Here is a 26,508-nt window from a genome sequence, read left to right as displayed (position 1 = left end):
AGTTGCACCAACACTTTACCTTAGAAATTTCTGGTGCCAGTTCTCATGACCTATTCAAACAGCAGGGTCCCACAGTCCCTTTTTAGTGTCAATTCTAACGTGGCATGCCACCTAGATATGTCTTATATCTCCTTCAAATCAGTGTTTTCATTGCGTCAAAATTACTTCAGGCATCTCACCTCTTAGTCTCTTGTTTTATGTTTCATACCTTTCAGCAATTGAATGTTTGGAAGCACTTGGAACTCCAGCATGCCACAGCATGTCACCCCTCTCGGGACTAGCTGATGTCAAATTTACTGTTTAAATGACTTTTAAGACATTAAACAAGTGAGTTAAAAGCCTGACAATCCTTTTGCGATGTTAATAAATCAAAAAAAAAAAAATGAAGATTCTGAGGGCTGCCTAGAACTTTCAACCTCATGCACTGTAGTCTGCGGTTCTACAGTTGCACCATAGCTTTACATTGGGAATATCTGGTGCTAGTTCTTATGACCTATTCAAACAGCAGGGTCCCATAGTCCCTTTTCAGTGTCAATTCTAATGTGGCATGCCACCTAGATATGTCTTATATCTCCTTCAAATCAGTGTTTTCATTGCTTCAAAATTACTTCAGGCATCTCACCTCTTAGTCTCTTGTTTTATGTTTCATACCTTTCAGCAATTGAATGTTTGGAAGCACTTGGAACTCCAGCATGCCACAGCATGTCACCCCTCTCGGGACTAGCTGATGTCAAATTTACTGTTTAAATGACTTTTAAGACATTAAACAAGTGAGTTAAAAGCCTGACAATCCTTTTGCGATGTTAATAAATCAAAAAAAAAAAATAAAGATTCTGACAGCTGCCTAGAACTTTCACCCTCATGCACTGTATTCTGCAGTTCTACAGTTGCACCAACGCTTTATACTTGAAATTTCTGGTACTAGGTCTTATGACCTATTCAAACAGCAGGGTCCCACAGTCCCTTTTCAGTGTCAATTCTAACGTGGCATGCCACCTAGATATATCTTATATCTCCTTCAAATCAGTGTTTTCATTACTTCAAAATTACTTCAGGCATCTCACCTCTTAGTCTCTTGTCTTATGTTTCATACCTTTCAGCAATTGAATGTTTGGAAGCACTTGGAACGCCAGCATGCCACAGCATGTCACCCCTCTCGGGACTAGCTGATGTCAAATTTACTGTTTAAATGACTTTTAAGACATTAAACAAGTGAGTTAAAAGCCTGACAATCCTTTTGCGATGTTAATAAATCAAAAAAAAAAAAAAATGAAGATTCTGAGGGCTGCCTAGAACTTTCAACCTCATGCACTGTAGTCTGCAGTCCTACAGTTGCACCAACGCTTTACATTGGAAATTTCTGGTGCTAGTCCTTACGACCTATTCAAACAGCAGGGTCCCACAGTCCCTTTTCAGTGTCAATTCTAACGTGGCATGCCACCTAGATATATCTTATATCTCCTTCAAATCAGTGTTTTCATTGCTTCAAAATTACTTCAGGCATCTCACCTCTTAGTCTCTTGTTTTATGTTTCATACCTTTCAGCAATTGAATGTTTGGAAGCACTTGGAACTCCAGCATGCCACAGCATGTCACCCCTCTCGGGACTAGCTGATGTCAAATTTACTGTTTAAATGACTTTTAAGACATTAAACAAGTGAGTTAAAAGCCTGACAATCCTTTTGCGATGTTAATAAATCAAAAAAAAAAAAAAATGAAGATTCTGAGGGCTGCCTAGAACTTTCAACTTCATGCATTGTAGTCTGCAGTTGTACAGTTTCACCAACACTTTACCTTGGAAATATATGGTGCTAGTTCTTATGACCTATTCAAATAGCAGGGTCCCACAGTCCCTTTTCCTTGGAAATATATGGTGCTAGTTCTTATGACCTATTCAAATAGCAGGGTCCCACAGTCCCTTTTCAGTGTCAATTCTAACGTGGCATGCCACCTAGATATGTCTTATATCTCCTTCAAATCAGTGTTTTCATTGCTTCAAAATTACTTCAGGCATCTCACCTCTTAGTCTCTTGTTTTATGTTTCATACCTTTCAGCAATTGAATGTTTGGAAGCACTTGGAACTCCAGCATGCCACAGCATGTCACCCCTCTCGGGACTAGCTGATGTCAAATTTACTGTTTAAATAACTTTTAAGACATTAAACAAGTGAGTTAAAAGCCTGACAATCCTTTTGTGATGTTAATAAATCAAATTAAAAAAAAAGAGGATAGGATTGTGACAGCTGCCTAAAACTTTCAACTTCATGCACTGTAGTCTGCAGTTCTACAGTTGCACAAACGCTTTACCTTGGAAATATCTGGTGCTAGTTCTTATGACCTATTCAAACAGCAGGGTCCCACAGTCCCTTTTTAGTGTCAATTCTAACGTGGCATGCCACCTAGATATGTCTTATATCTCCTTCAAATCAGTGTTTTCATTGCTTCAAAATTACTTCAGGCATCTCACCTCTTAGTCTCTTGTTTTATGTTTCATACCTTTCAGCAATTGAATGTTTGGAAGCACTTGGAACTCCAGCATGCCACAGCATGTCACCCCTCTCGGGACTAGCTGATGTCAAATTTACTGTTTAAATAACTTTTAAGACATTAAACAAGTGAGTTAAAAGCCTGACAATCCTTTTGTGATGTTAATAAATCAAATTAAAAAAAAAGAGGATAGGATTCTGACAGCTGCCTAGAACTTTCAACTTCATGCACTGTAGTCTGCAGTTCTACAGTTGCACCAACGCTTTCCCTTGGAAATATCTGGTGCTAGTTCCTATGACCTATTTAAACAGCAGGGTCCCACAGTCCCTTTTTAGTGTCAATTCTAACGTGGCATGCCACCTAGATATGTCTTATATCTCCTTCAAATCAGTGTTTTCATTGCTTCAAAATTACTTCAGGCATCTCACCTCTTAGTCTCTTGTTTTATGTTTCATACCTTTCAGCAATTGAATGTTTGGAAGCACTTGGAACTCCAGCATGCCACAGCATGTCACCCCTCTCGGGACTAGCTGATGTCAAATTTACTGTTTAAATGACTTTTAAGACATTAAACAAGTGAGTTAAAAGCCTGACAATCCTTTTGCGATGTTAATAAATCAAAAAAAAAAAAAATGAAGATTCTGAGGGCTGCCTAGAACTTTCAACTTCATGCACTGTAGTCTGCAGTTCTACAGTTGCACCAACACTTTACCTTAGAAATTTCTGGTGCCAGTTCTCATGACCTATTCAAACAGCAGGGTCCCACAGTCCCTTTTTAGTGTCAATTCTAACGTGGCATGCCACCTAGATATGTCTTATATCTCCTTCAAATCAGTGTTTTCATTGCGTCAAAATTACTTCAGGCATCTCACCTCTTAGTCTCTTGTTTTATGTTTCATACCTTTCAGCAATTGAATGTTTGGAAGCACTTGGAACTCCAGCATGCCACAGCATGTCACCCCTCTCGGGACTAGCTGATGTCAAATTTACTGTTTAAATGACTTTTAAGACATTAAACAAGTGAGTTAAAAGCCTGACAATCCTTTTGCGATGTTAATAAATCAAAAAAAAAAAAATGAAGATTCTGAGGGCTGCCTAGAACTTTCAACCTCATGCACTGTAGTCTGCGGTTCTACAGTTGCACCATAGCTTTACATTGGGAATATCTGGTGCTAGTTCTTATGACCTATTCAAACAGCAGGGTCCCATAGTCCCTTTTCAGTGTCAATTCTAATGTGGCATGCCACCTAGATATGTCTTATATCTCCTTCAAATCAGTGTTTTCATTGCTTCAAAATTACTTCAGGCATCTCACCTCTTAGTCTCTTGTTTTATGTTTCATACCTTTCAGCAATTGAATGTTTGGAAGCACTTGGAACTCCAGCATGCCACAGCATGTCACCCCTCTCGGGACTAGCTGATGTCAAATTTACTGTTTAAATGACTTTTAAGACATTAAACAAGTGAGTTAAAAGCCTGACAATCCTTTTGCGATGTTAATAAATCAAAAAAAAAAAATAAAGATTCTGACAGCTGCCTAGAACTTTCACCCTCATGCACTGTATTCTGCAGTTCTACAGTTGCACCAACGCTTTATACTTGAAATTTCTGGTACTAGGTCTTATGACCTATTCAAACAGCAGGGTCCCACAGTCCCTTTTCAGTGTCAATTCTAACGTGGCATGCCACCTAGATATATCTTATATCTCCTTCAAATCAGTGTTTTCATTACTTCAAAATTACTTCAGGCATCTCACCTCTTAGTCTCTTGTCTTATGTTTCATACCTTTCAGCAATTGAATGTTTGGAAGCACTTGGAACGCCAGCATGCCACAGCATGTCACCCCTCTCGGGACTAGCTGATGTCAAATTTACTGTTTAAATTACTTTTAAGACATTAAACAAGTGAGTTAAAAGCCTGACAATCCTTTTGCGATGTTAATAAATCAAAAAAAAAAAAAAATGAAGATTCTGAGGGCTGCCTAGAACTTTCAACCTCATGCACTGTAGTCTGCAGTCCTACAGTTGCACCAACGCTTTACATTGGAAATTTCTGGTGCTAGTCCTTACGACCTATTCAAACAGCAGGGTCCCACAGTCCCTTTTCAGTGTCAATTCTAACGTGGCATGCCACCTAGATATATCTTATATCTCCTTCAAATCAGTGTTTTCATTGCTTCAAAATTACTTCAGGCATCTCACCTCTTAGTCTCTTGTCTTATGTTTCATACCTTTCAGCAATTGAATGTTTGGAAGCACTTGAAACTCCAGCATGCCACAGCATGTCACCCCTCTCGGGACTAGCTGATGTCAAATTTACTGTTTAAATGACTTTTAAAACATTAAACAAGTGAGTTAAAAGCCTGACAATCCTTTTGTGATGTTAATAAATCAAATTAAAAAAAAGAGGATAGGATTCTGATAGCTGCCTAGAACTTTCAACTTCATGCACTGTAGTCTGCAGTTCTACAGTTGCACCAACGCTTTACCTTGGAAATATATGGTGCTAGTTCTCATGACCTATTCAAACAGCAGGGTCCCACAGTCCCTTTTTAGTGTCAATTCTAACGTGGCATGCCACCTAGATATGTCTTATATCTCCTTCAAATCAGTGTTTTCATTGCTTCAAAATTACTTCAGGCATCTCACCTCTTAGTCTCTTGTTTTATGTTTCATACCTTTCAGCAATTGAATGTTTGGAAGCACTTGGAACTCCAGCATGCCACAGCATGTCACCCCTCTCGGGACTAGCTGATGTCAAGTTTACTGTTTAAATGACTTTTAAGACATTAAACAAGTGAGTTAAAAGCCTGACAATCCTTTTGCGATGTTAATAAATCAAAAAAAAAAAAAAATGAAGATTCTGAGGGCTGCCTAGAACTTTCAACCTCATGCACTGTAGTCTGCAGTTGTACAGTTGCACCAACCCTTTACATTGGAGATTTCTGGTGCTAGTTCTTATGACCTATTCAAACAGCAGGGTCCCACAGTCCCTTTTCAGTGTCAATTCTAACGTGGCATGCCACCTAGATATATCTTATATCTCCTTCAAATCAGTGTTTTCATTACTTCAAAATTACTTCAGGCATCTCACCTCTTAGTCTCTTGTCTTATGTTTCATACCCTTCAGCAATTGAATGTTTGGAAGCACTTGGAACTCCAGCATGCCACAGCATGTCACCCCTCTCGGGACTAGCTGATGTCAAATTTACTGTTTAAATGACTTTTAAAACATTAAACAAGTGAGTTAAAAGCCTGACAATCCTTTTGCGATGTTAATAAATAAAAAAAAAAATAATGAAGATTCTGACAGCTGCCTAGAACTTTCAACCTCCTGCACTGTGGTCTGCAGTTCTACAGTTGCACCAACGCTCTATATTGAAAATTTCTCATACTAGTTCTTATGACCTATTCAAACAGTAGGGTCCCACAGTCCCTTTTCAGTGTCAATTCTAACGTGGCATGCCACCTAGATATATCTTATATCTCCTTCAAATCAGTGTTTTCATTGCTTCAAAATTACTTCAGGCATCTCACCTCTTAGTCTCTTGTTTTATGTTTCATACCTTTCAGCAATTGAATGTTTGGAAGCACTTGGAACTCCAGCATGCCACAGCATGTCACCCCTCTCGGGACTAGCTGATGTCAAATTTACTGTTTAAATGACTTTTAAGACATTAAACAAGTGAGTTAAAAGCCTGACAATCCTTTTGCGATGTTAATAAATCAAATTAAAAAAAATAAGGATTCTGACAGCTGTCTAGAACTTTCAACCACAAGCACTGTAGTCTGCAGTTCTACAGAGGCAGTAATGCTTTACATTAGGAATATCTGGTGCTAGTTCTAATGACCTATTCAAACAGCAGGGTCCCATAGTCCCTTTTCAGTGTCAATTCTAACGTGGCATGCGACCTAGATATGTCTTATATCTCCTTCAAATCAGTGTTTTCATTGCTTCAAAATTACTTCAGGCATCTCACCTCTTAGTCTCTTGTTTTATGTTTCATACCTTTCAGCAATTGAATGTTTGGAAGCACTTGGAACTCCAGCATGCCACAGCATGTCACCCCTCTCGGGACTAGCTGATGTCAAATTTACTGTTTAAATGACTTTTAAGACATTAAACAAGTGAGTTAAAAGCCTGACAATCCTTTTGCGATGTTAATAAATCAAAAAAAAAAATGAAGATTCCGACAGCTGCCTAGAACTTTCACCCTCATGCACTGTATTCTGCAGTTTTACAGTTGCACCAACGCTTTAGACTGGAAATTCCTGGTACTAGTTCTTATGACCTATTCAAACAGCAGGGTCCCACAGTACCTTTTCAGTGTCAATTCTAACGTGGCATGCCACCTAGATATGTCTTATATCTCCTTCAAATCAGTGTTTTCATTACTTCAAAATTACTTCAGGCATCTCACCTCTTAGTCTCTTGTCTTATGTTTCATACCTTTCAGCAATTGAATGTTTGGAAGCACTTGGAACTCCAGCATGCCACAGCATGTCACCCCTCTCGGGACTAGCTGATGTCAAATTTACTGTTTAAATGACTTTTAAGACATTAAACAAGTGAGTTAAAAGCCTGACAATCCTTTTGCAATGTTAATAAATCAAAAAAAAAAAAATGAAGATTCTGACAGCTGCCTAGAACTTTCAACTTCATGCACTGTAGTCTGCAGTTCTACAGTTGCACCAACGCTTTACCTTGGAAATATCTGGTGCGAGTTCTTATGACCTATTCAAACAGCAGGGTCCCACAGTCCCTTTTTAGTGTCAATTCTAACATGGCATGCCACCTAGATATGCTTATATCTCCTTCAAATCAGTGTTTTCATTGCTTCAAAATTACTTCAGGCATCTCACCTCTTAGTCTCTTGTTTTATGTTTCATACCTTTCAGCAATTGAATGTTTGGAAGCACTTGGAACTCCAGCATGCCACAGCATGTCACCCCTCTCGGGACTAGCTGATGTCAAGTTTACTGTTTAAATGACTTTTAAGACATTAAACAAGTGAGTTAAAAGCCTGACAATCCTTTTGCGATGTTAATAAATCAAAAAAAAAAAAAATGAAGATTCTGAGGGCTGCCTAGAACTTTCAACCTCATGCACTGTAGTCTGCAGTTGTACAGTTGCACCAACCCTATACATTGGAAATTTCTGGTGCTAGTTCTTATGACCTATTCAAACAGCAGGGTCCCACAGTCCCTTTTCAGTGTCAATTCTAACGTGGCATGCCACCTAGATATATCTTATATCTCCTTCAAATCAGTGTTTTCATTACTTCAAAATTACTTCAGGCATATCACCTCTTAGTCTCTTGTCTTATGTTTCATACCTTTCAGCAATTGAATGTTTGGAAGCACTTGGAACTCCAGCATGCCACAGCATGTCACCCCTCTCGGGACTAGCTGATGTCAAATTTACTGTTTAAATGACTTTTAAGACATTAAACAAGTGAGTTAAAAGCCTGACAATCCAGATTCTGACAGCTGCCTAGAACTTTCAACTTCATGCACTGTAGTCTGCAGTTCTACAGTTGCACCAACGCTTTACCTTGGAAATAACTGGTGCTAGTTCTTATGACCTATTCAAACAGCAGGGTCCCACAGTCCCTTTTTAGTGTCAATTCTAACATGGCATGCCACCTAGATATGCTTATATCTCCTTCAAATCAGTGTTTTCATTGCTTCAAAATTACTTCAGGCATCTCACCTCTTAGTCTCTTGTTTTATGTTTCATACCTTTCAGCAATTGAATGTTTGGAAGCACTTGGAACTCCAGCATGCCACAGCATGTCACCCCTCTCGGGACTAGCTGATGTCAAATTTACTGTTTAAATAACTTTTAAGACATTAAACAAGTGAGTTAAAAGCCTGACAATCCTTTTGTGATGTTAATAAATCAAATTAAAAAAAAAGAGGATAGGATTCTGACAGCTGCCTAGAACTTTCAACTTCATGCACTGTAGTCTGCAGTTCTACAGTTGCACCAACGCTTTACCTTGGAAATTTCTGGTACCAGTCCTCATAACCTATTCAAACAGCAGGGTCCCACAGTCCCTTTTCAGTGTCAATTCTAACATGGCATGCCACCTAGATATATCTTATATCTCCTTCAAATCAGTGTTTTCATTACTTCAAAATTACTTCAGGCATCTCACCTCTTAGTCTCTTGTTTTATGTTTCATACCTTTCAGCAATTGAATGTTTGGAAGCACTTGGAACTCCAGCATGCCACAGCATGTCACCCCTCTCGGGACTAGCTGATGTCAAGTTTACTGTTTAAATGACTTTTAAGACATTAAACAAGTGAGTTAAAAGCCTGACAATCCTTTTGCGATGTTAATAAATCAAAAAAAAAAAAATGAAGATTCTGAGGGCTGCCTAGAACTTTCAACCTCATGCACTGTAGTCTGCAGTTGTACAGTTGCACCAACCCTATACATTGGAAATTTCTGGTGCTAGTTCTTATGACCTATTCAAACAGCAGGGTCCCACAGTCCCTTTTCAGTGTCAATTCTAACGTGGCATGCCACCTAGATATATCTTATATCTCCTTCAAATCAGTGTTTTCATTACTTCAAAATTACTTCAGGCATATCACCTCTTAGTCTCTTGTCTTATGTTTCATACCTTTCAGCAATTGAATGTTTGGAAGCACTTGGAACTCCAGCATGCCACAGCATGTCACCCCTCTCGGGACTAGCTGATGTCAAATTTACTGTTTAAATGACTTTTAAGACATTAAACAAGTGAGTTAAAAGCCTGACAATCCAGATTCTGACAGCTGCCTAGAACTTTCAACTTCATGCACTGTAGTCTGCAGTTCTACAGTTGCACCAACGCTTTACCTTGGAAATAACTGGTGCTAGTTCTTATGACCTATTCAAACAGCAGGGTCCCACAGTCCCTTTTTAGTGTCAATTCTAACATGGCATGCCACCTAGATATGCTTATATCTCCTTCAAATCAGTGTTTTCATTGCTTCAAAATTACTTCAGGCATCTCACCTCTTAGTCTCTTGTTTTATGTTTCATACCTTTCAGCAATTGAATGTTTGGAAGCACTTGGAACTCCAGCATGCCACAGCATGTCACCCCTCTCGGGACTAGCTGATGTCAAATTTACTGTTTAAATAACTTTTAAGACATTAAACAAGTGAGTTAAAAGCCTGACAATCCTTTTGTGATGTTAATAAATCAAATTAAAAAAAAAGAGGATAGGATTCTGACAGCTGCCTAGAACTTTCAACTTCATGCACTGTAGTCTGCAGTTCTACAGTTGCACCAACGCTTTACCTTGGAAATTTCTGGTACCAGTCCTCATAACCTATTCAAACAGCAGGGTCCCACAGTCCCTTTTCAGTGTCAATTCTAACATGGCATGCCACCTAGATATATCTTATATCTCCTTCAAATCAGTGTTTTCATTACTTCAAAATTACTTCAGGCATCTCACCTCTTAGTCTCTTGTCTTATGTTTCATATCTTTCAGCAATTGAATGTTTGGAAGCACTTGGAACGCCAGCATGCCACAGCATGTCACCCCTCTCGGGACTAGCTGATGTCAAATTTACTGTTTAAATGACTTTTAAAACATTAAACAAGTGAGTTAAAAGCCTGACAATCCTTTTGTGATGTTAATAAATCAAATTTAAAAAAAAAGAGGATAGGATTCTGACAGCTGCCTAGAACTTTCAACTTCATGCACTGTAGTCTGCAGTTCTACAGTTGCACCAACCCTTTACATTGGAAATTTCTGGTGCTAGTTCTTATGACCTATTCAAACAGCAGGGTCCCACAGTCCCTTTTCAGTGTCAATTCTAACGTGGCATGCCACCTAGATATATCTTATATCTCCTTCAAATCAGTGTTTTCATTACTTCAAAATTACTTCAGGCATCTCACCTCTTAGTCTCTTGTCTTATGTTTCATACCTTTCAGCAATTGAATGTTTGGAAGCACTTGGAACTCCAGCATGCCACAGCATGTCACCCCTCTCGGGACTAGCTGATGTCAAATCTACTGTTTAAATGACTTTTAAGACATTAAACAAGTGAGTTAAAAGCCTGACAATCCTTTTGCGATGTTAATAAATCAAAAAAAAAAAAAATGAAAATTCTGACAGCTGCCTAGAACTTTCAACTTCATGCACTGTAGTCTGCAGTTCTACATTTGCACCAACGCTTTACCTTGGAAATATCTGGTGCTAGTCTCTTGTTTTATGTTTCATACCTTTCAGCAATTGAATGTTTGGAAGCACTTGGAACTCCAGCATGCCACAGCATGTCACCCCTCTCGGGACTAGCTGATGTCAAGTTTACTGTTTAAATGACTTTTAAGACATTAAACAAGTGAGTTAAAAGCCTGACAATCCTTTTGCGATGTTAATAAATCAAAAAAAAAAAAAATGAAGATTCTGAGGGCTGCCTAGAACTTTCAACCTCATGCACTGTAGTCTGCAGTTGTACAGTTGCACCAACCCTTTACATTGGAAATTTCTGGTGCTAGTTCTTATGACCTATTCAAACAGCAGGGTCCCACAGTCCCTTTTCAGTGTCAATTCTAACGTGGCATGCCACCTAGATATATCTTATATCTCCTTCAAATCAGTGTTTTCATTACTTCAAAATTACTTCAGGCAACTCACCTCTTAGTCTCTTGTCTTATGTTTCATACCTTTCAGCAATTGAATGTTTGGAAGCACTTGGAACTCCAGCATGCCACAGCATGTCACCCCTCTCGGGACTAGCTGATGTCAAATTTACTGTTTAAATGACTTTTAAGACATTAAACAAGTGAGTTAAAAGCCTGACAATCCTTTTGCGATGTTAATAAATCAAAAAAAACAAAAATGAAGATTCTGACAGCTGCCTAGAACTTTCAACTTCATGCACTGTAGTCTGCAGTTCTACAGTTGCACCAACGCTTTACCTTGGAAATATCTGGTGCTAGTTCTTATGACCTATTCAAACAGCAGGGTCCCACAGTCCCTTTTTAGTGTCAATTCTAACTTGGCATGCCACCTAGATATGTCTTATATCTCCTTCAAATCAGTGTTTTCATTGCTTCAAAATTACTTCAGGCATCTCACCTCTTAGTCTCTTGTTTTATGTTTCATACCTTTCAGCAATTGAATGTTTGGAAGCACTTGGAACTCCAGCATGCCACAGCATGTCACCCCTCTCGGGACTAGCTGATGTCAAATTTACTGTTTAAATGACTTTTAAGACATTAAACAAGTGAGTTAAAAGCCTGACAATCCTTTTGCGATGTTAATAAATCAAAAAAAACAAAAATGAAGATTCTGACAGCTGCCTAGAACTTTCAACTTCATGCACTGTAGTCTGCAGTTCTACAGTTGCACCAACGCTTTACCTTGGAAATATCTGGTGCTAGTTCTTATGACCTATTCAAACAGCAGGGTCCCACAGTCCCTTTTTAGTGTCAATTCTAACATGGCATGCCACCTAGATATATCTTATATCTCCTTCAAATCAGTGTTTTCATTACTTCAAAATTACTTCAGGCATCTCACCTCTTAGTCTCTTGTCTTATGTTTCATATCTTTCAGCAATTGAATGTTTGGAAGCACTTGGAACGCCAGCATGCCACAGCATGTCACCCCTCTCGGGACTAGCTGATGTCAAATTTACTGTTTAAATGACTTTTAAAACATTAAACAAGTGAGTTAAAAGCCTGACAATCCTTTTGTGATGTTAATAAATCAAATTTAAAAAAAAAGAGGATAGGATTCTGACAGCTGCCTAGAACTTTCAACTTCATGCACTGTAGTCTGCAGTTCTACAGTTGCACCAACGCTTTACCTTGGAAATATCTGGTGCTAGTTCTTATGACCTATTCAAACAGCAGGGTCCCACAGTCCCTTTTTAGTGTCAATTCTAACATGGCATGCCACCTAGATATATCTTATATCTCCTTCAAATCAGTGTTTTCATTACTTCAAAATTACTTCAGGCATCTCACCTCTTAGTCTCTTGTCTTATGTTTCATATCTTTCAGCAATTGAATGTTTGGAAGCACTTGGAACGCCAGCATGCCACAGCATGTCACCCCTCTCGGGACTAGCTGATGTCAAATTTACTGTTTAAATGACTTTTAAAACATTAAACAAGTGAGTTAAAAGCCTGACAATCCTTTTGTGATGTTAATAAATCAAATTTAAAAAAAAAGAGGATAGGATTCTGACAGCTGCCTAGAACTTTCAACTTCATGCACTGTAGTCTGCAGTTCTACAGTTGCACCAACGCTTTACCTCGGAAATATCTGGTGCTAGTCCTTATGACCTATTCAAACAGCAGGGTCCCACAGTCCCTTTTTAGTGTCAATTCTAACATGGCATGCCACCTAGATATGCTTATATCTCCTTCAAATCAGTGTTTTCATTGCTTCAAAATTACTTCAGGCATCTCACCTCTTAGTCTCTTGTTTTATGTTTCATACCTTTCAGCAATTGAATGTTTGGAAGCACTTGGAACTCCAGCATGCCACAGCATGTCACCCCTCTCGGGACTAGCTGATGTCAAGTTTACTGTTTAAATGACTTTTAAGACATTAAACAAGTGAGTTAAAAGCCTGACAATCCTTTTGCGATGTTAATAAATCAAAAAAAAAAAAAATGAAGATTCTGAGGGCTGCCTAGAACTTTCAACCTCATGCACTGTAGTCTGCAGTTGTACAGTTGCACCAACCGTTTACATTGGAAATTTCTGGTGCTAGTTCTTATGACCTATTCAAACAGCAGGGTCCCACAGTCCCTTTTCAGTGTCAATTCTAACGTGGCATGCCACCTAGATATATCTTATATCTCCTTCAAATCAGTGTTTTCATTACTTCAAAATTACTTCAGGCATATCACCTCTTAGTCTCTTGTCTTATGTTTCATACCTTTCAGCAATTGAATGTTTGGAAGCACTTGGAACTCCAGCATGCCACAGCATGTCACCCCTCTCGGGACTAGCTGATGTCAAATTTACTGTTTAAATGACTTTTAAGACATTAAACAAGTGAGTTAAAAGCCTGACAATCCTTTTGCGATGTTAATAAATCAAAAAAAAAAAAAACTGAAGATTCTGACAGCTGCCTAGAACTTTCAACTTCATGCACTGTAGTCTGCAGTTCTACAGTTGCACCAACGCTTTACCTTGGAAATAACTGGTGCTAGTTCTTATGACCTATTCAAACAGCAGGGTCCCACAGTCCCTTTTTAGTGTCAATTCTAACATGGCATGCCACCTAGATATGCTTATATCTCCTTCAAATCAGTGTTTTCATTGCTTCAAAATTACTTCAGGCATCTCACCTCTTAGTCTCTTGTTTTATGTTTCATACCTTTCAGCAATTGAATGTTTGGAAGCACTTGGAACTCCAGCATGCCACAGCATGTCACCCCTCTCGGGACTAGCTGATGTCAAATTTACTGTTTAAATAACTTTTAAGACATTAAACAAGTGAGTTAAAAGCCTGACAATCCTTTTGTGATGTTAATAAATCAAATTAAAAAAAAAGAGGATAGGATTCTGACAGCTGCCTAGAACTTTCAACTTCATGCACTGTAGTCTGCAGTTCTACAGTTGCACCAATGCTTTACCTTGGAAATATCTGGTGCTAGTTCTTATGACCTATTCAAACAGCAGGGTCCCACAGTCCCTTTTTAGTGTCAATTCTAACGTGGCATGCCACCTAGATATGTCTTATATCTCCTTCAAATCAGTGTTTTCATTGCTTCAAAATTACTTCAGGCATCTCACCTCTTAGTCTCTTGTTTTATGTTTCATACCTTTCAGCAATTGAATGTTTGGAAGCACTTGGAACTCCAGCATGCCACAGCATGTCACCCCTCTCGGGACTAGCTGATGTCAAGTTTACTGTTTAAATGACTTTTAAGACATTAAACAAGTGAGTTAAAAGCCTGACACTCCTTTTGCGATGTTAATAAATCAAAAAAAAAAAAAAATGAAGATTCTGAGGGCTGCCTAGAACTTTCAACCTCATGCACTGTAGTCTGCAGTTGTACAGTTGCACCAACCCTTTACATTGGAAATTTCTGGTGCTAGTTCTTATGACCTATTCAAACAGCAGGGTCCCACAGTCCCTTTTCAGTGTCAATTCTAACGTGGCATGCCACCTAGATATATCTTATATCTCCTTCAAATCAGTGTTTTCATTACTTCAAAATTACTTCAGGCATCTCACCTCTTAGTCTCTTGTCTTATGTTTCATACCTTTCAGCAATTGAATGTTTGGAAGCACTTGGAACTCCAGCATGCCACAGCATGTCACCCCTCTCGGGACTAGCTGATGTCAAATTTACTGTTTAAATGACTTTTAAGACATTAAACAAGTGAGTTAAAAGCCTGACAATCCTTTTGCGATGTTAATAAATCAAAAAAAACAAAAATGAAGATTCTGACAGCTGCCTAGAACTTTCAACTTCATGCACTGTAGTCTGCAGTTCTACAGTTGCACCAACGCTTTACCTTGGAAATATCTGGTGCTTGTTCTTATGACCTATTCAAACAGCAGGGTCCCACAGTCCCTTTTTAGTGTCAATTCTAACTTGGCATGCCACCTAGATATGTCTTATATCTCCTTCAAATCAGTGTTTTCATTGCTTCAAAATTACTTCAGGCATCTCACCTCTTAGTCTCTTGTTTTATGTTTCATACCTTTCAGCAATTGAATGTTTGGAAGCACTTGGAACTCCAGCATGCCACAGCATGTCACCCCTCTCGGGACTAGCTGATGTCAAATTTACTGTTTAAATGACTTTTAAGACATTAAACAAGTGAGTTAAAAGCCTGACAATCCTTTTGCGATGTTAATAAATCAAAAAAAAAAAAAATGAAGATTCTGACAGCTGCCTAGAACTTTCAACTTCATGCACTGTAGTCTGCAGTTCTACAGTTGCACCAACGCTTTACCTTGGAAATGTCTGGTACCAGTCCTCATAACCTATTCAAACAGCAGGGTCCCACAGTCCCTTTTCAGTGTCAATTCTAACGTGGCATGCCACCTAGATATATCTTATATCTCCTTCAAATCAGTGTTTTCATTACTTCAAAATTACTTCAGGCATCTCACCTCTTAGTCTCTTGTTTTATGTTTCATACCTTTCAGCAATTGAATGTTTGGAAGCACTTGGAACTCCAGCATGCCACAGCATGTCACCCCTCTCGGGACTAGCTGATGTCAAATTTACTGTTTAAATAACTTTTAAGACATTAAACAAGTGAGTTAAAAGCCTGACAATCCTTTTGTGATGTTAATAAATCAAATTAAAAAAAAAGAGGATAGGATTCTGACAGCTGCCTAGAACTTTCAACTTCATGCACTGTAGTCTGCAGTTCTACAGTTGCACCAACGCTTTACCTTGGAAATTTCTGGTACCAGTCCTCATGACCTATTCAAACAGCAGGGTCCCACAGTCCCTTTTCAGTGTCAATTCTAACATGGCATGCCACCTAGATATATCTTATATCTCCTTCAAATCAGTGTTTTCATTACTTCAAAATTACTTCAGGCATCTCACCTCTTAGTCTCTTGTCTTATGTTTCATATCTTTCAGCAATTGAATGTTTGGAAGCACTTGGAACGCCAGCATGCCACAGCATGTCACCCCTCTCGGGACTAGCTGATGTCAAATTTACTGTTTAAATGACTTTTAAAACATTAAACAAGTGAGTTAAAAGCCTGACAATCCTTTTGTGATGTTAATAAATCAAATTTAAAAAAAAAGAGGATAGGATTCTGACAGCTGCCTAGAACTTTCAACTTCATGCACTGTAGTCTGCAGTTCTACAGTTGCACCAACGCTTTACCTTGGAAATATCTGGTGCTAGTCCTTATGACCTATTCAAACAGCAGGGTCCCACAGTCCCTTTTTAGTGTCAATTCTAACATGGCATGCCACCTAGATATGCTTATATCTCCTTCAAATCAGTGTTTTCATTGCTTCAAAATTACTTCAGGCATCTCACCTCTTAGTCTCTTGTTTTATGTTTCATACCTTTCAGCAATTGAATGTTTGGAAGCACTTGGAACTCCAGCATGCCACAGCATGTCACCCCTCTCGGGACTAGCTGATGTCAAGTTTACTGTTTAAATGACTTTTAAGACATTAAACAAGTGAGTTAAAAGCCTGACAATCCTTTTGCGATGTTAATAAATCAAAAAAAAAAAAAATGAAGATTCTGAGGGCTGCCTAGAACTTTCAACCTCATGCACTGTAGTCTGCAGTTGTACAGTTGCACCAACCCTTTACATTGGAAATTTCTGGTGCTAGTTCTTATGACCTATTCAAACAGCAGGGTCCCACAGTCCCTTTTCAGTGTCAATTCTAACGTGGCATGCCACCTAGATATATCTTATATCTCCTTCAAATCAGTGTTTTCATTACTTCAAAATTACTTCAGGCATATCACCTCTTAGTCTCTTGTCTTATGTTTCATACCTTTCAGCAATTGAATGTTTGGAAGCACTTGGAACTCCAGCATGCCACAGCATGTCACCCCTCTCGGGACTAGCTGATGTCAAATTTACTGTTTAAATGACTTTTAAGACATTAAACAAGTGAGTTAAAAGCCTGACAATCCTTTTGCGATGTTAATAAATCAAAAAAAAAAAAAAATGAAGATTCTGACAGCTGCCTAGAACTTTCAACTTCATGCACTGTAGTCTGCAGTTCTACAGTTGCACCAACGCTGTACCTTGGAAATAACTGGTGCTAGTTCTTATGACCTATTCAAACAGCAGGGTCCCACAGTCCCTTTTTAGTGTCAATTCTAACATGGCATGCCACCTAGATATGCTTATATCTCCTTCAAATCAGTGTTTTCATTGCTTCAAAATTACTTCAGGCATCTCACCTCTTAGTCTCTTGTTTTATGTTTCATACCTTTCAGCAATTGAATGTTTGGAAGCACTTGGAACTCCAGCATGCCACAGCATGTCACCCCTCTCGGGACTAGCTGATGTCAAATTTACTGTTTAAATAACTTTTAAGACATTAAACAAGTGAGTTAAAAGCCTGACAATCCTTTTGTGATGTTAATAAATCAAATTAAAAAAAAAGAGGATAGGATTCTGACAGCTGCCTAGAACTTTCAACTTCATGCACTGTAGTCTGCAGTTCTACAGTTGCACCAATGCTTTACCTTGGAAATATCTGGTGCTAGTTCTTATGACCTATTCAAACAGCAGGGTCCCACAGTCCCTTTTTAGTGTCAATTCTAACGTGGCATGCCACCTAGATATGTCTTATATCTCCTTCAAATCAGTGTTTTCATTGCTTCAAAATTACTTCAGGCATCTCACCTCTTAGTCTCTTGTTTTATGTTTCATACCTTTCAGCAATTGAATGTTTGGAAGCACTTGGAACTCCAGCATGCCACAGCATGTCACCCCTCTCGGGACTAGCTGATGTCAAGTTTACTGTTTAAATGACTTTTAAGACATTAAACAAGTGAGTTAAAAGCCTGACAATCCTTTTGCGATGTTAATAAATAAAATAAAAAAAAAATGAAGATTCTGAGGGCTGCCTAGAACTTTCAACCTCATGCACTGTAGTCTGCAGTTGTACAGTTGCACCAACCCTTTACATTGGAAATTTCTGGTGCTAGTTCTTATGACCTATTCAAACAGCAGGGTCCCACAGTCCCTTTTCAGTGTCAATTCTAACGTGGCATGCCACCTAGATATATCTTATATCTCCTTCAAATCAGTGTTTTCATTACTTCAAAATTACTTCAGGCATATCCCCTCTTAGTCTCTTGTCTTATGTTTCAAACCTTTCAGCAATTGAATGTTTGGAAGCACTTGGAACTCCAGCATGCCACAGCATGTCACCCCTCTCGGGACTAGCTGATGTCAAATTTACTGTTTAAATGACTTTTAAGACATTAAACAAGTGAGTTAAAAGCCTGACAATCCTTTTGCGATGTTAATAAATCAAAAAAAAAAAAAATGAAGATTCTGACAGCTGCCTAGAACTTTCAACTTCATGCACTGTAGTCTGCAGTTCTACAGTTGCACCAACACTTTACCTTGGAAATATCTGGTGCTAGTTCTTATGACCTATCCAAACAGCAGGGTCCCACAGTCCCTTTTTAGTGTCAATTCTAACGTGGCATGCCACCTAGATATGTCTTATATCTCCTTCAAATCAGTGTTTTCATTGCTTCAAAATTACTTCAGGCATCTCACCTCTTAGTCTCTTGTTTTATGTTTCATACCTTTCAGCAATTGAATGTTTGGAAGCACTTGGAACTCCAGCATGCCACAGCATGTCACCCCTCTCGGGACTAGCTGATGTCAAGTTTACTGTTTAAATGACTTTTAAGACATTAAACAAGTGAGTTAAAAGCCTGACAATCCTTTTGCGATGTTAATAAATCAAAAAAAAAAAGAATGAAGATTCTGAGGGCTGCCTAGAACTTTCAACCTCATGCACTGTAGTCTGCAGTTGTACAGTTGCACCAACCCTTTACATTGGAAATTTCTGGTGCTAGTTCTTATGACCTATTCAAACAGCAGGGTCCCACAGTCCCTTTTCAGTGTCAATTCTAACGTGGCATGCCACCTAGATATATCTTATATCTCCTTCAAATCAGTGTTTTCATTACTTCAAAATTACTTCAGGCATATCACCTCTTAGTCTCTTGTCTTATGTTTCATACCTTTCAGCAATTGAATGTTTGGAAGCACTTGGAACTCCAGCATGCCACAGCATGTCACCCCTCTCGGGACTAGCTGATGTCAAATTTACTGTTTAAATGACTTTTAAGACATTAAACAAGTGAGTTAAAAGCCTGACAATCCTTTTGCGATGTTAATAAATCAAAAAAAAAAAAAAATGAAGATTCTGACAGCTGCCTAGAACTTTCAACTTCATGCACTGTAGTCTGCAGTTCTACAGTTGCACCAACGCTGTACCTTGGAAATAACTGGTGCTAGTTCTTATGACCTATTCAAACAGCAGGGTCCCACAGTCCCTTTTTAGTGTCAATTCTAACATGGCATGCCACCTAGATATGCTTATATCTCCTTCAAATCAGTGTTTTCATTGCTTCAAAATTACTTCAGGCATCTCACCTCTTAGTCTCTTGTTTTATGTTTCATACCTTTCAGCAATTGAATGTTTGGAAGCACTTGGAACTCCAGCATGCCACAGCATGTCACCCCTCTCGGGACTAGCTGATGTCAAATTTACTGTTTAAATAACTTTTAAGACATTAAACAAGTGAGTTAAAAGCCTGACAATCCTTTTGTGATGTTAATAAATCAAATTAAAAAAAAAGAGGATAGGATTCTGACAGCTGCCTAGAACTTTCAACTTCATGCACTGTAGTCTGCAGTTCTACAGTTGCACCAATGCTTTACCTTGGAAATATCTGGTGCTAGTTCTTATGACCTATTCAAACAGCAGGGTCCCACAGTCCCTTTTTAGTGTCAATTCTAACGTGGCATGCCACCTAGATATGTCTTATATCTCCTTCAAATCAGTGTTTTCATTGCTTCAAAATTACTTCAGGCATCTCACCTCTTAGTCTCTTGTTTTATGTTTCATACCTTTCAGCAATTGAATGTTTGGAAGCACTTGGAACTCCAGCATGCCACAGCATGTCACCCCTCTCGGGACTAGCTGATGTCAAGTTTACTGTTTAAATGACTTTTAAGACATTAAACAAGTGAGTTAAAAGCCTGACAATCCTTTTGCGATGTTAATAAATCAAAAAAAAAAAAAATGAAGATTCTGAGGGCTGCCTAGAACTTTCAACCTCATGCACTGTAGTCTGCAGTTGTACAGTTGCACCAACCCTTTACATTGGAAATTTCTGGTGCTAGTTCTTATGACCTATTCAAACAGCAGGGTCCCACAGTCCCTTTTCAGTGTCAATTCTAACGTGGCATGCCACCTAGATATATCTTATATCTCCTTCAAATCAGTGTTTTCATTACTTCAAAATTACTTCAGGCATATCACCTCTTAGTCTCTTGTCTTATGTTTCATACCTTTCAGCAATTGAATGTTTGGAAGCACTTGGAACTCCAGCATGCCACAGCATGTCACCCCTCTCGGGACTAGCTGATGTCAAATTTACTGTTTAAATGACTTTTAAGACATTAAACAAGTGAGTTAAAAGCCTGACAATCCTTTTGCGATGTTAATAAATCAAAAAAAAAAAAAAATGAAGATTCTGACAGCTGCCTAGAACTTTCAACTTCATGCACTGTAGTCTGCAGTTCTACAGTTGCACCAACGCTGTACCTTGGAAATAACTGGTGCTAGTTCTTATGACCTATTCAAACAGCAGGGTCCCACAGTCCCTTTTTAGTGTCAATTCTAACATGGCATGCCACCTAGATATGCTTATATCTCCTTCAAATCAGTGTTTTCATTGCTTCAAAATTACTTCAGGCATCTCACCTCTTAGTCTCTTGTTTTATGTTTCATACCTTTCAGCAATTGAATGTTTGGAAGCACTTGGAACTCCAGCATGCCACAGCATGTCACCCCTCTCGGGACTAGCTGATGTCAAATTTACTGTTTAAATAACTTTTAAGACATTAAACAAGTGAGTTAAAAGCCTGACAATCCTTTTGTGATGTTAATAAATCAAATTAAAAAAAAAGAGGATAGGATTCTGACAGCTGCCTAGAACTTTCAACTTCATGCACTGTAGTCTGCAGTTCTACAGTTGCACCAATGCTTTACCTTGGAAATATCTGGTGCTAGTTCTTATGACCTATTCAAACAGCAGGGTCCCACAGTCCCTTTTTAGTGTCAATTCTAACGTGGCATGCCACCTAGATATGTCTTATATCTCCTTCAAATCAGTGTTTTCATTGCTTCAAAATTACTTCAGGCATCTCACCTCTTAGTCTCTTGTTTTATGTTTCATACCTTTCAGCAATTGAATGTTTGGAAGCACTTGGAACTCCAGCATGCCACAGCATGTCACCCCTCTCGGGACTAGCTGATGTCAAGTTTACTGTTTAAATGACTTTTAAGACATTAAACAAGTGAGTTAAAAGCCTGACAATCCTTTTGCGATGTTAATAAATAAAATAAAAAAAAAATGAAGATTCTGAGGGCTGCCTAGAACTTTCAACCTCATGCACTGTAGTCTGCAGTTGTACAGTTGCACCAACCCTTTACATTGGAAATTTCTGGTGCTAGTTCTTATGACCTATTCAAACAGCAGGGTCCCACAGTCCCTTTTCAGTGTCAATTCTAACGTGGCATGCCACCTAGATATATCTTATATCTCCTTCAAATCAGTGTTTTCATTACTTCAAAATTACTTCAGGCATATCCCCTCTTAGTCTCTTGTCTTATGTTTCAAACCTTTCAGCAATTGAATGTTTGGAAGCACTTGGAACTCCAGCATGCCACAGCATGTCACCCCTCTCGGGACTAGCTGATGTCAAATTTACTGTTTAAATGACTTTTAAGACATTAAACAAGTGAGTTAAAAGCCTGACAATCCTTTTGCGATGTTAATAAATCAAAAAAAAAAAAAATGAAGATTCTGACAGCTGCCTAGAACTTTCAACTTCATGCACTGTAGTCTGCAGTTCTACAGTTGCACCAACACTTTACCTTGGAAATATCTGGTGCTAGTTCTTATGACCTATCCAAACAGCAGGGTCCCACAGTCCCTTTTTAGTGTCAATTCTAACGTGGCATGCCACCTAGATATGTCTTATATCTCCTTCAAATCAGTGTTTTCATTGCTTCAAAATTACTTCAGGCATCTCACCTCTTAGTCTCTTGTTTTATGTTTCATACCTTTCAGCAATTGAATGTTTGGAAGCACTTGGAACTCCAGCATGCCACAGCATGTCACCCCTCTCGGGACTAGCTGATGTCAAATTTACTGTTTAAATGACTTTTAAGACATTAAACAAGTGAGTTAAAAGCCTGACAATCCTTTTGCGATGTTAATAAATCAAAAAAAAAAAAAATGAAGATTCTGAGGGCTGCCTAGAACTTTCAACTTCATGCACTGTAGTCTGCAGTTCTACAGTTGCACCAACACTTTACCTTAGAAATTTCTGGTGCCAGTTCTCATGACCTATTCAAACAGCAGGGTCCCACAGTCCCTTTTTAGTGTCAATTCTAACGGGGCATGCCACCTAGATATGTCTTATATCTCCTTCAAATCAGTGTTTTCATTGCTTCAAAATTACTTCAGGCATCTCACCTCTTAGTCTCTTGTTTTATGTTTCATACCTTTCAGCAATTGAATGTTTGGAAGCACTTGGAACTCCAGCATGCCACAGCATGTCACCCCTCTCGGGACTAGCTGATGTCAAATTTACTGTTTAAATGACTTTTAAGACATTAAACAAGTGAGTTAAAAGCCTGACAATCCTTTTGCGATGTTAATAAATCAAAAAAAAAAAAAAATGAAGATTCTGAGGGCTGCCTAGAACTTTCAACTTCATGCATTGTAGTCTGCAGTTGTACAGTTTCACCAACACTTTACCTTGGAAATATATGGTGCTAGTTCTTATGACCTATTCAAATAGCAGGGTCCCACAGTCCCTTTTCTTTGGAAATATATGGTGCTAGTTCTTATGACCTATTCAAATAGCAGGGTCCCACAGTCCCTTTTCAGTGTCAATTCTAACGTGGCATGCCACCTAGATATGTCTTATATCTCCTTCAAATCAGTGTTTTCATTGCTTCAAAATTACTTCAGGCATCTCACCTCTTAGTCTCTTGTTTTATGTTTCATACCTTTCAGCAATTGAATGTTTGGAAGCACTTGGAACTCCAGCATGCCACAGCATGTCACCCCTCTCGGGACTAGCTGATGTCAAATTTACTGTTTAAATAACTTTTAAGACATTAAACAAGTGAGTTAAAAGCCTGACAATCCTTTTGTGATGTTAATAAATCAAATTAAAAAAAAAGAGGATAGGATTGTGACAGCTGCCTAAAACTTTCAACTTCATGCACTGTAGTCTGCAGTTCTACAGTTGCACAAACGCTTTACCTTGGAAATATCTGGTGCTAGTTCTTATGACCTATTCAAACAGCAGGGTCCCACAGTCCCTTTTTAGTGTCAATTCTAACGTGGCATGCCACCTAGATATGTCTTATATCTCCTTCAAATCAGTGTTTTCATTGCTTCAAAATTACTTCAGGCATCTCACCTCTTAGTCTCTTGTTTTATGTTTCATACCTTTCAGCAATTGAATGTTTGGAAGCACTTGGAACTCCAGCATGCCACAGCATGTCACCCCTCTCGGGACTAGCTGATGTCAAATTTACTGTTTAAATAACTTTTAAGACATTAAACAAGTGAGTTAAAAGCCTGACAATCCTTTTGTGATGTTAATAAATCAAATTAAAAAAAAAGAGGATAGGATTCTGACAGCTGCCTAGAACTTTCAACTTCATGCACTGTAGTCTGCAGTTCTACAGTTGCACCAACGCTTTCCCTTGGAAATATCTGGTGCTAGTTCCTATGACCTATTTAAACAGCAGGGTCCCACAGTCCCTTTTTAGTGTCAATTCTAACGTGGCATGCCACCTAGATATGTCTTATATCTCCTTCAAATCAGTGTTTTCATTGCTTCAAAATTACTTCAGGCATCTCACCTCTTAGTCTCTTGTTTTATGTTTCATACCTTTCAGCAATTGAATGTTTGGAAGCACTTGGAACTCCAGCATGCCACAGCATGTCACCCCTCTCGGGACTAGCTGATGTCAAATTTACTGTTTAAATGACTTTTAAGACATTAAACAAGTGAGTTAAAAGCCTGACAATCCTTTTGCGATGTTAATAAATCAAAAAAAAAAAAAAATGAAGATTCTGAGGGCTGCCTAGAACTTTCAACTTCATGCACTGTAGTCTGCAGTTCTACAGTTGCACCAACACTTTACCTTAGAAATTTCTGGTGCCAGTTCTCATGACCTATTCAAACAGCAGGGTCCCACAGTCCCTTTTTAGTGTCAATTCTAACGTGGCATGCCACCTAGATATGTCTTATATCTCCTTCAAATCAGTGTTTTCATTGCGTCAAAATTACTTCAGGCATCTCACCTCTTAGTCTCTTGTTTTATGTTTCATACCTTTCAGCAATTGAATGTTTGGAAGCACTTGGAACTCCAGCATGCCACAGCATGTCACCCCTCTCGGGACTAGCTGATGTCAAATTTACTGTTTAAATGACTTTTAAGACATTAAACAAGTGAGTTAAAAGCCTGACAATCCTTTTGCGATGTTAATAAATCAAAAAAAAAAAAATGAAGATTCTGAGGGCTGCCTAGAACTTTCAACCTCATGCACTGTAGTCTGCGGTTCTACAGTTGCACCATAGCTTTACATTGGGAATATCTGGTGCTAGTTCTTATGACCTATTCAAACAGCAGAGTCCCATAGTCCCTTTTCAGTGTCAATTCTAATGTGGCATGCCACCTAGATATGTCTTATATCTCCTTCAAATCAGTGTTTTCATTGCTTCAAAATTACTTCAGGCATCTCACCTCTTAGTCTCTTGTTTTATGTTTCATACCTTTCAGCAATTGAATGTTTGGAAGCACTTGGAACTCCAGCATGCCACAGCATGTCACCCCTCTCGGGACTAGCTGATGTCAAATTTACTGTTTAAATGACTTTTAAGACATTAAACAAGTGAGTTAAAAGCCTGACAATCCTTTTGCGATGTTAATAAATCAAAAAAAAAAAATAAAGATTCTGACAGCTGCCTAGAACTTTCACCCTCATGCACTGTATTCTGCAGTTCTACAGTTGCACCAACGCTTTATACTTGAAATTTCTGGTACTAGGTCTTATGACCTATTCAAACAGCAGGGTCCCACAGTCCCTTTTCAGTGTCAATTCTAACGTGGCATGCCACCTAGATATATCTTATATCTCCTTCAAATCAGTGTTTTCATTACTTCAAAATTACTTCAGGCATCTCACCTCTTAGTCTCTTGTCTTATGTTTCATACCTTTCAGCAATTGAATGTTTGGAAGCACTTGGAACGCCAGCATGCCACAGCATGTCACCCCTCTCGGGACTAGCTGATGTCAAATTTACTGTTTAAATGACTTTTAAGACATTAAACAAGTGAGTTAAAAGCCTGACAATCCTTTTGCGATGTTAATAAATCAAAAAAAAAAAAAAATGAAGATTCTGAGGGCTGCCTAGAACTTTCAACCTCATGCACTGTAGTCTGCAGTCCTACAGTTGCACCAACGCTTTACATTGGAAATTTCTGGTGCTAGTCCTTACGACCTATTCAAACAGCAGGGTCCCACAGTCCCTTTTCAGTGTCAATTCTAACGTGGCATGCCACCTAGATATATCTTATATCTCCTTCAAATCAGTGTTTTCATTGCTTCAAAATTACTTCAGGCATCTCACCTCTTAGTCTCTTGTTTTATGTTTCATACCTTTCAGCAATTGAATGTTTGGAAGCACTTGGAACTCCAGCATGCCACAGCATGTCACCCCTCTCGGGACTAGCTGATGTCAAGTTTACTGTTTAAATGACTTTTAAGACATTAAACAAGTGAGTTAAAAGTCTGACAATCCTTTTGCGATGTTAATAAATCAAAAAAAAAAAAAATGAAGATTCTGAGGGCTGCCTAGAACTTTCAACCTCATGCACTGTAGTCTGCAGTTGTACAGTTGCACCAACCCTATACATTGGAAATTTCTGGTGCTAGTTCTTATGACCTATTCAAACAGCAGGGTCCCACAGTCCCTTTTCAGTGTCAATTCTAACGTGGCATGCCACCTAGATATATCTTATATCTCCTTCAAATCAGTGTTTTCATTACTTCAAAATTACTTCAGGCATATCACCTCTTAGTCTCTTGTCTTATGTTTCATACCTTTCAGCAATTGAATGTTTGGAAGCACTTGGAACTCCAGCATGCCACAGCATGTCACCCCTCTCGGGACTAGCTGATGTCAAATTTACTGTTTAAATGACTTTTAAGACATTAAACAAGTGAGTTAAAAGCCTGACAAT

This window comes from Ambystoma mexicanum, chromosome 4q (assembly GCF_040938575.1).
Source record: "Ambystoma mexicanum isolate Mex_15411 chromosome 4q, UKY_AmexF1_1, whole genome shotgun sequence".
Lineage (NCBI taxonomy): Eukaryota > Metazoa > Chordata > Amphibia > Caudata > Ambystomatidae > Ambystoma > Ambystoma mexicanum.
This window is presented reverse-complemented; position numbering follows the sequence as displayed.